This window comes from Crocodylus siamensis, chromosome 1 (assembly GCF_052110815.1).
Source record: "Crocodylus siamensis isolate JL-2025a chromosome 1, ASM5211081v1, whole genome shotgun sequence".
NCBI classification, from domain to species: Eukaryota; Metazoa; Chordata; order Crocodylia; family Crocodylidae; genus Crocodylus; species Crocodylus siamensis.
In genome coordinates this window covers 371131653-371139683 of record NC_143395.1, presented here as the reverse complement: position 1 = coordinate 371139683, position 8031 = coordinate 371131653, and the positions used below count along the sequence as shown (strand labels likewise).

Here is an 8031-nt window from a genome sequence, read left to right as displayed (position 1 = left end):
AATTGAAGCTCTCTCTACTGTTTCAAGTATAAGACTATACATGTGGGAACGTGCAAATGTAAATTAGCTTCAACACGATGTGATAATTAAAACTGATCTTTATTTTCTTTTCATACTTTTTCAACAACCTAAAAAAGACAAAGGTTCAGAATGGCGCTGATGTGCTTTTACCAAGCGTGATAACAGGTCCTATCTAATTCACAAATTTAAATTTTTGTCAAATTCAAGCCTGGTTCTTGTTATGCATGACATTTGTGTTTTGAACAAAACGACAAGGACAGACAATAACAAGTTGTGTCTGCAACTTATCGGCAATCCCCTCTGATGCCTGATATATGACAAGTTCATCTTCTGCAAAGCTCAGCAAAGTCATCGCCATCTGAGGGGTACTGGGAAGGACCCTGGTATTCAGTCCTTGGGCTCCTCAAGATCCACTAGCCCACGAGTCCAGGTCAGCAGCTAATTCCAAATCAGTAGCTTCTTTCACAGAGCTGCGTCTTCCTTCTAAATGATTTCTGGATGTGCTAGCCAATTTATAACTTCTGAGCCATACAGATTCCCCCACTGCAAACTTTCCTTAGGACTGACCAATAGCCATGCAAGCCTTTGCATTCTTCTAATAAGGTTAATTTTAACTGTGCCACAAAGCTTACTACTACTTCTAGGCTTTGCTAAATTTACTAGGCCTTACTACATACAAGGCCTCATTACTCTTTAACTTTAATTAGGCTCTTAGAGGCAACAAACAGCTTATAATACATGAACAAATGATAAGAAACACCTGGTCTAATCTTCACAGCATTCAGCAAGCACCTTAGACACAATTTTCAGCTGTCCCATACAGTGTAGATGTGGAGCACAGCTAGCATGGCAGTGAGCTGTTAGCGGGAGAGTGAGGAGCATCTATGGCTCTCTAGGCACAGGCTTTTGGGACACCATTCTGGAGGGCTGTGCCACCTAGCTGCAGACTGCTCAGGACAAGAGAAGTGTGTGACTGGGGAACGAGGTGCAGGGCAACCTTTTAAAGACCAGCACTGGCATCTGGGCAGCTGTGGCCAGAGCCTGAAGTTCCCTCTGCTGTTGCAGGGGGGCAGAGCAGGGCAAGAACAGCCCTAGCCTAAAATGCTTAGTTTGCTCTTGGCTTGAGCACATGTGTAGGTACTGTGCCTGGGAGTAATTTACTGTGCAGCAAATTCACGTTCAAATTCACGTGAATTAATTAATTAATTAATAGGGCTGGACAGGACATCAAGAAGTCATCTGGTCCAACCTCCTTCTGAAGAAAGGGCTACACTATCTAAAACATCTAAAAAACATTTGTCTAATCTGCCCTTAAAAACTTCCAGTGGTGAAGAGTTCACTGTTTCTTTACCTAATTTGTTCTAGTACTTAAACATCTTCAGTTAGAAAGTCCTTCCTAATATCTAACCTAAACCTACATTTTAAGCCTGTTGCTTCTTGTCTTATCCCTTATGGCCACAAAGAACAATTGATTATCATCCACTTTTAAACAAGCACTTTTTTATTATTTGAAGGCTCTTATTAAATCTGTAACTTCTTATTACCTTCACCAGACTAATTAGTGATCTAACAAATGTGACTTTATAAAAATTAGAATCTAGGAGGAGAGTAACAAAACTGAATCCTTTCTGCTTTATCCACATCTTTCTTTAACTGTTGTGCCCAAAACTGGAAACAGGTGAGGCCTCATATCTGAATTGAGTGGAATAATCACTTTCTGTGGGTGTCCTGTTGCACCTGAAAAAAATTAAACCTTTCATAAACTATTTCGTTGGAGAGTGCCCTAATCACCAACCTATAAGCAATAGGCATAAGCTATAAGAAGAGGCACTAATCACCAAACTTCCGTTTACAGGTGTTCTGCTTTGGAAAAACTCAAACACTCTATTAAACACTCACCTGGGAGGAAGAGTCCTGAGTTGTACTTCTTTCTTTTTATCTAATAGCTTTAACTCAATGACTTCTATCCAGTCCTTAAAGCAGTGACTGAAGCCAGGACTCCCTTCTCAGCACAGGACCAGATGACTTCTTGATGTCCTGTCCAGCCCTATTCTTCTACGTATGATTTTCCTATTGTATGATTTTCATGATGGCTTGAGGTAAATGCCTACATTCCTGAGAGGGGTGGAAGTTCTGAAACATCCTTACATTTTAATACTTTCCAGTGGCTGCCTTAAGTGTCTTCAGGCTTTCTGAATCACCTTTTGGAGATGCTTAATTCTTTCCTGGGCTCCTACACCTCAATCGCTTTTAGGTGTCTCCAAAGTCTTTCTACTGAACACATGGAATTTCTACATACCTAACCAAGTCATTCTGAATCACCCTCTTGGGGGAAACACACAGAAGTTACGTCAGACAACACCCAAGTCAAAAACCTTATGGAGATGATTTGAATTTTATTCCATGTGTATAGTTCAGTTAATATCAGTGATGACAATTGACCTTCTTAAAATTAAAGCACGTGCATAAGTATTTTAATAGACTTCTAAGAAGCGATTACCCTCAGTGTCTCAGAGTCTGATCTACTAACCCTTACTGAAAGTTATAGCCCTTGTTTGCACAAGTAGCCATTGAAGTCAATCAGACAACCCACAATATAAGAAATGGTCTTGTGAAAAAGACTGAGTGGGTACTGTAGAATATAAAATCAGGGTCAATACTGTTTACCACTATGGATAGATCCAAACCAGTACCCTATGTCTGAATACCCTGGCATTTTGCAGGATACTATACTTTTTAGAGTATAATAGGGAAGTGCCATGAAGTGAACTACATCCTTCCATACTTAAAATTTGTAATTTATACTTCATCTTATGATTGTAATTATTCCCTCAAAAAGGAAAAAACAGAAATCAAGTTAGTAAACTAAGTAAAACAAGCAGATTTTAAAATATATCAATGGTTATTGACTTATACATAGTGACAAATCTCTTGCAGTGAAGTATGAAATTCTGTTTTGGATTATATATTTCTTGGATCGCTCACGGCTAAATCAAAGCACAGTGGATACATCTACACATTCATTAATGTATCTTAGATACTACACATTTAGTTTAGTACTTCCTTAATAAAGCACTAACTAAATGTGCAGTACTTAAAGTTACAGTGCAGTAGTACCAGCATACAGTTAGTGACACTTACTGCGCATTAGTCTAGTAACAGTACACAGTAGACTATTAGCATGGTTTTTGCCATGATATGCTACTATTATGCAGTGTTACTATTATACAGTCTAATGCACAGTAACCATCCCATGTAGACATGCTCAATGTTTCTAATTTCTCATTGGAAGAGTGACTGCCACAGGTAAGTCATTATGAATTTATTTTCAGATCACACTCTGAACCTCTTGGGGAAAGTCATAGCACGTGAGAGAGAGTATGTTTACTGGAAATATTTCAAGAATGCTCCTTTTAAATTATTTGCCAAAGGAAAGTGGCTAGCAGTAAAAAGTTCATTAAGGGAAATCATTTTCTCCCACTCAGTGAAAACTTCTTCAAAGAGGATCTTGTGAAATAATATGGTCTTTCACAAGGGCTAAACTATACCTCATTTCTTCCTGGAAAGGGTCAAGGGAAAAAAAATCTCATTGGAAGAGTACTTTGCACCCACAAGAGCCAACTACTTATAAAAACAGTCCATGTATAGTGAAATAAATGGGACTGTCATAATCATTTTAATTTAGTAATCATAGAAGCATAGAATCATAGAAAGTCATGCTGGAAGACGTAATACATGTCTTGATTATACAGCAACAGTGATAATAGCAATAGTTAACCACAAATGCTATAAAGGCTGACTCATAGTCGAGATGGACAGTAGCACAATTAAAGCTAGACAGATTAACAAGGTAAGTTTTTTACACTTATAATATCAGGAAGGTTGGATTAGTAATAAGGCATTGAGCACTGCTTTAACTGCAGTGATATGTCAGGTAAATTTCTAGCACTAAACTGCAGGATAATCCAGAGTTTTTAGGACACAGCAGATGAATGGTTAAAGTCTATGAGAAGAGGTATTCAAGCAGCTTCAAGAAGAAGGTCAAAGATTAAAAAACAAACAATGTTTGCTCAAGCAACGTAATAAATAAGTCAGAGTGAAACATGCTTACGCCATTTTGGCCCGCAGTGGAGGCAAGCTTTTCAACAAATTGAAGTGAATGGCCAGTTGGTCACAAACATTAAAGGCAAGAATCTGGCCCAACAAAGATTAGATGAAATTAAAACAAGTGCAGTTGCCCTTTATATTTTGTATTAAATATTTTATCTTCAGTTTCGGGAATGTACAGAAACTCTTACATTAAATTCTTAACAGTACACTGCTAAACTGATGGGCCTAGAAGAATATCTTGATAGTAGTCTCACTTGGAAGTTAGTTAGTCTAATCTGGAAGCTGTTACATCAAGTATCTAGCAGGGCATAGACATTAAAATCAGTTGTCTCTCCCGCCAGGAAAAAAAGTTCTTTAAAATGTATTCATGGGAATAGTAACAGTAAGCAAAACCAATTATTTTAGTCTGTGTGGACGTAATGGTGAATTTAATATTAATGTCACACTAAATGTGCATCACTTGTTTTGAATTTCACTTTTCCAACAGAAAGTGATGACTGCCCCAAAGTTTGGTGTCACCAACATTCTTTGGCTTAGTTGTGCAATGTCTTACTCTTAGGTGTTCTGCCATGGAGTGGAATCCACAGGCTTCAGATGTTTAAGAATCAGATTCACAGAAGCCAGCTTGCTGAGTCGGGGGTCACCTAAGCTAAACAGATGCTGAGGAGCCTGGTGTGGACTTACCGGGGCAGGCAATTATTTTGGGTGGAGGGCTGCTTACTGAGTTTTGGAAAGCCATTGAGGGCCGCGTGATGGGCAGCCAGGGGCAGATAAATATTAATTTTCTAAATATTTTAGGGGCCCTGTGGGCCAGACAGAATGGCCTGGCGGGCTGTATGTGGCCCGTGGTCCGCACTTTGCCAACCCCTGACTTAACCCCACCCCACCAGGAGAATGAGGTGTGTATGCATACAAACACATGATACATTTGCTATGTAGTAAATAAAATTTACTAGACAGTAAAAATAAAGCAGATGCATGGCCCACTGTCCAACTACTTAGTAAATCACATGAATCCAAGGTAAAGTTGCACAGGCTGAATGCATAGCAACTTTACTATGTGGAATAATTACTACATGATACACAGACTGTGAAAAATCCTGACTCCAGGGAGTTAGCTTGGAGCGCTAATTGTGTCTCCACTCATTACCATAAATTCATTACAGAGTGAAATCTGAGGTAAATTATTATATTATTATATTAGTCATTCTTTTATGTGTACACTCCCCAGCTCTGGATTGGAGAGAGTCTCCTCGCCTCACTCAGAATTGACAATCATGAATCCTCCACTGAAGTTAGATTCTTTAGCCAGCTAAAGTAAAAAAGCTTGGCATCTGGAAAGGCCTATAATTTTTTCTCAATAGCCCAAGGATAAAGACACTCATCTAGGATGTAAGGGACCCTGGTTCAAATCTCTCATCTCCCTGATTTACACAAGCATTTGAACTGTGATGTCCTACTTTCCCTCCCTCCGCCACTGCCCAGCATGGCTGACAAAGGCAGGTGGGAGCTGCAGCTGAGAGCTATGTGTGGCTATCAACTAAGTCGGGCAGCAGCGGGGGAAGTGGAGGCCCCCACTACACAGGCCTAGCCCTAGCCCTAGTCCTGGCCTCCAGCCACAAGGAAGCACAGCTGGTGGAGGGAGGCTGCATGGCAGGAAGTCTCTGCTCCCCCACCCCCTCTCCTGCCATGCAACCACTGCAGACAGGCAGAAGGCCAGGCTGATGACAGAAGCATTTCTGGCTATCTCTATCACAGTCCAGGGGCCAACCCTTCCAGCACCTGGTTGGAGCAGACTAGTGGAGGCTAAGTCTACCATGCCACCCTGCGAGGGGGCAGTTACAAGGGGACCCACAAGGGAGCCTGGGATGCTGAGAGGCTGTGACCTAACTTGAATTAGGAGGGGATCTCGTACAGAAGTTCAATAGACTGGTCTAACCTAAACTGATTAAGTTTGATACTACATCTATCCAGGCCTGTTTTAGACCAGATACACCATTTTTACATCAGTCTATGCGTGCTGAACTTTCATTCTATTACAGGCTTAAACCAGTTTCTGATCACTTACACTGGTTTATGTGTAATGTCTGTACCTAGCTTATGATGCAACTCTCTCTTCAGAGTAAAGTACTTACATTTCCTTGGGGCAGAGACTTGAGTTTGGACTTCCTTTGTTCCTGTGGAGCAGCCCTCCAGTAGGAGTGGGGGACAGTGGGGGCAAGAAACTTGTGGTGTCAAAATAAATCTTATAAATTAATGGGATGGAATGGATGACTTGGTTGCTTGTGACAACAGGAGACTAGACTCTAACCCAGGAAGTCTCTTCCAGGCCTGCTTCCCAATTTCCTCTCAATGGGTAAGTGTGCTAACCATTAGGCTAGATAGTAATTTGCACATCTCTCATCCAATTATTATTTAAGTAGCATGTGCAAAATGGGATAGCTTAAACAGGAGAAACTGGAAGTAGAATCAACTCAGCATACCTCATGTGACATAATAGTAATGGGTGTCTGAGAGACAGTAGGAGGGCTGAGTTCAAATTCCTGTTCCAAATCAGATCACAGAGGAAGTGAATCTAGCTTTCTCCTATCTCAACTGAATGCTGTTATCACTGGCCTATCCTCAGTATCCCTGGTTTCCTGTTCTATATTTCCAAGAAATGAACATATCTAATTGCTGTCCTTATGCATACACATAATGGAGGGGCAACATTTCACAGCATGCAATCCTGGTCAGAGCATTAACTCCCATTTCTCAGGTGGTTTTAGCCACACTGTCTCAGGCTTTATTATGTCCTGTGAAGCATTCTGAAATATAATCTTTCAGAAGTGCACTGCTTGTCATGGCTTAAATTTATCATTAAAGTCGGAGTTCAAATTACACCCATTTTCCTGGTTTTGCTCCACCTCATTGGTGCAGTTTGTAGCCCTGTATTTTAAGGACAGCTGTGATGGGAAGCGATTTGTCTATAGGGAAATGTAGGCAGCAATGGAAGGAGCCCCATCAATGTTGACTTTCTGAAAACCTACTGAATGAGCATGTCTTACTTCTTGATTTTCCAGGACCAGTGACCATACTGACTTTCTGTATTAGCATCACAGTTCTGAGAGGTAGCTGTAGGCTGCTGTATCTTGGCACTGAGTAGATGATTACTTTGATGTCCACAGTCTGGATTCCATTAGCTAGCCCATCAAACTTTATTTTGGTTTTCTTTGCTACAAGCCAAAAAAAAAAAAGAAAGAAAAAGAAAGGATTTTTACAGGTGCTCAGTACTGGCTATCTTTCATTAATTTTAATGGGAGCAGAGTTTGATAAACATAAGTGGCTTGGGGTTTTATTGCACAAGTTTTCCCCTTTTTAGCAACAAATACTTCCGATCTGTAAGGGTCCCATACAAAGTATAACTTTCCCCTTGCAATATGTAGAGGTTCAAATTAATCTTCCAAAGGAGTCTTTGCAGAAGGTCATGTTGTTCTGCTGATCTAAGCATAGGGTCCTAGATCCACATAATAGACAAGATTAGGTGCATAAAATACAACTTAGGTGGCATTTAGTCCAAAGTTCTGATTCTCAAGAACTCTGCGTAGTTGCCACCTAAAATCCTAGAGGTACCTAAGGTTTATAGAGACCTCAGTTTTCAAAGCTTAAAGTTTCTCAAGTGCATTTGCTTCTAGGCATCTCCACAGCCCACTGATTGAGAATGGTTGGTGTAAACAGACCTGTGGTTTAGGGAACTGTATGAATTCTAGCTTTATTATGTTGAATTTCCAATTTATTCTGGCAGCTCAGTTGACTCCTCTATATCTGTTTCCTCATCTTATACAGGCACTTGTGAACATTAAATAGTTATTCTTTGTTTAGTGCTTCAGAAACACAAAGCCCTAAAAAATAACTCCATCA

General features: G+C 40.3%; 1 long non-coding RNA gene across 2 annotated transcripts in view; it reads right to left on the bottom strand.

Moving 5' to 3' along the window:
- Positions 1-749: 749 nt before the first annotated feature.
- The window catches only part of LOC149875066 (uncharacterized), a 170596-nt gene continuing 163314 nt past the window's right edge, over positions 750-8031 (bottom strand). For both annotated transcript variants that reach the window (XR_016439125.1, XR_016439126.1), the window contains exon 4: positions 750-7346. This is a non-coding gene — a long non-coding RNA (uncharacterized LOC149875066). The remainder of the gene's footprint in view (positions 7347-8031) is intronic.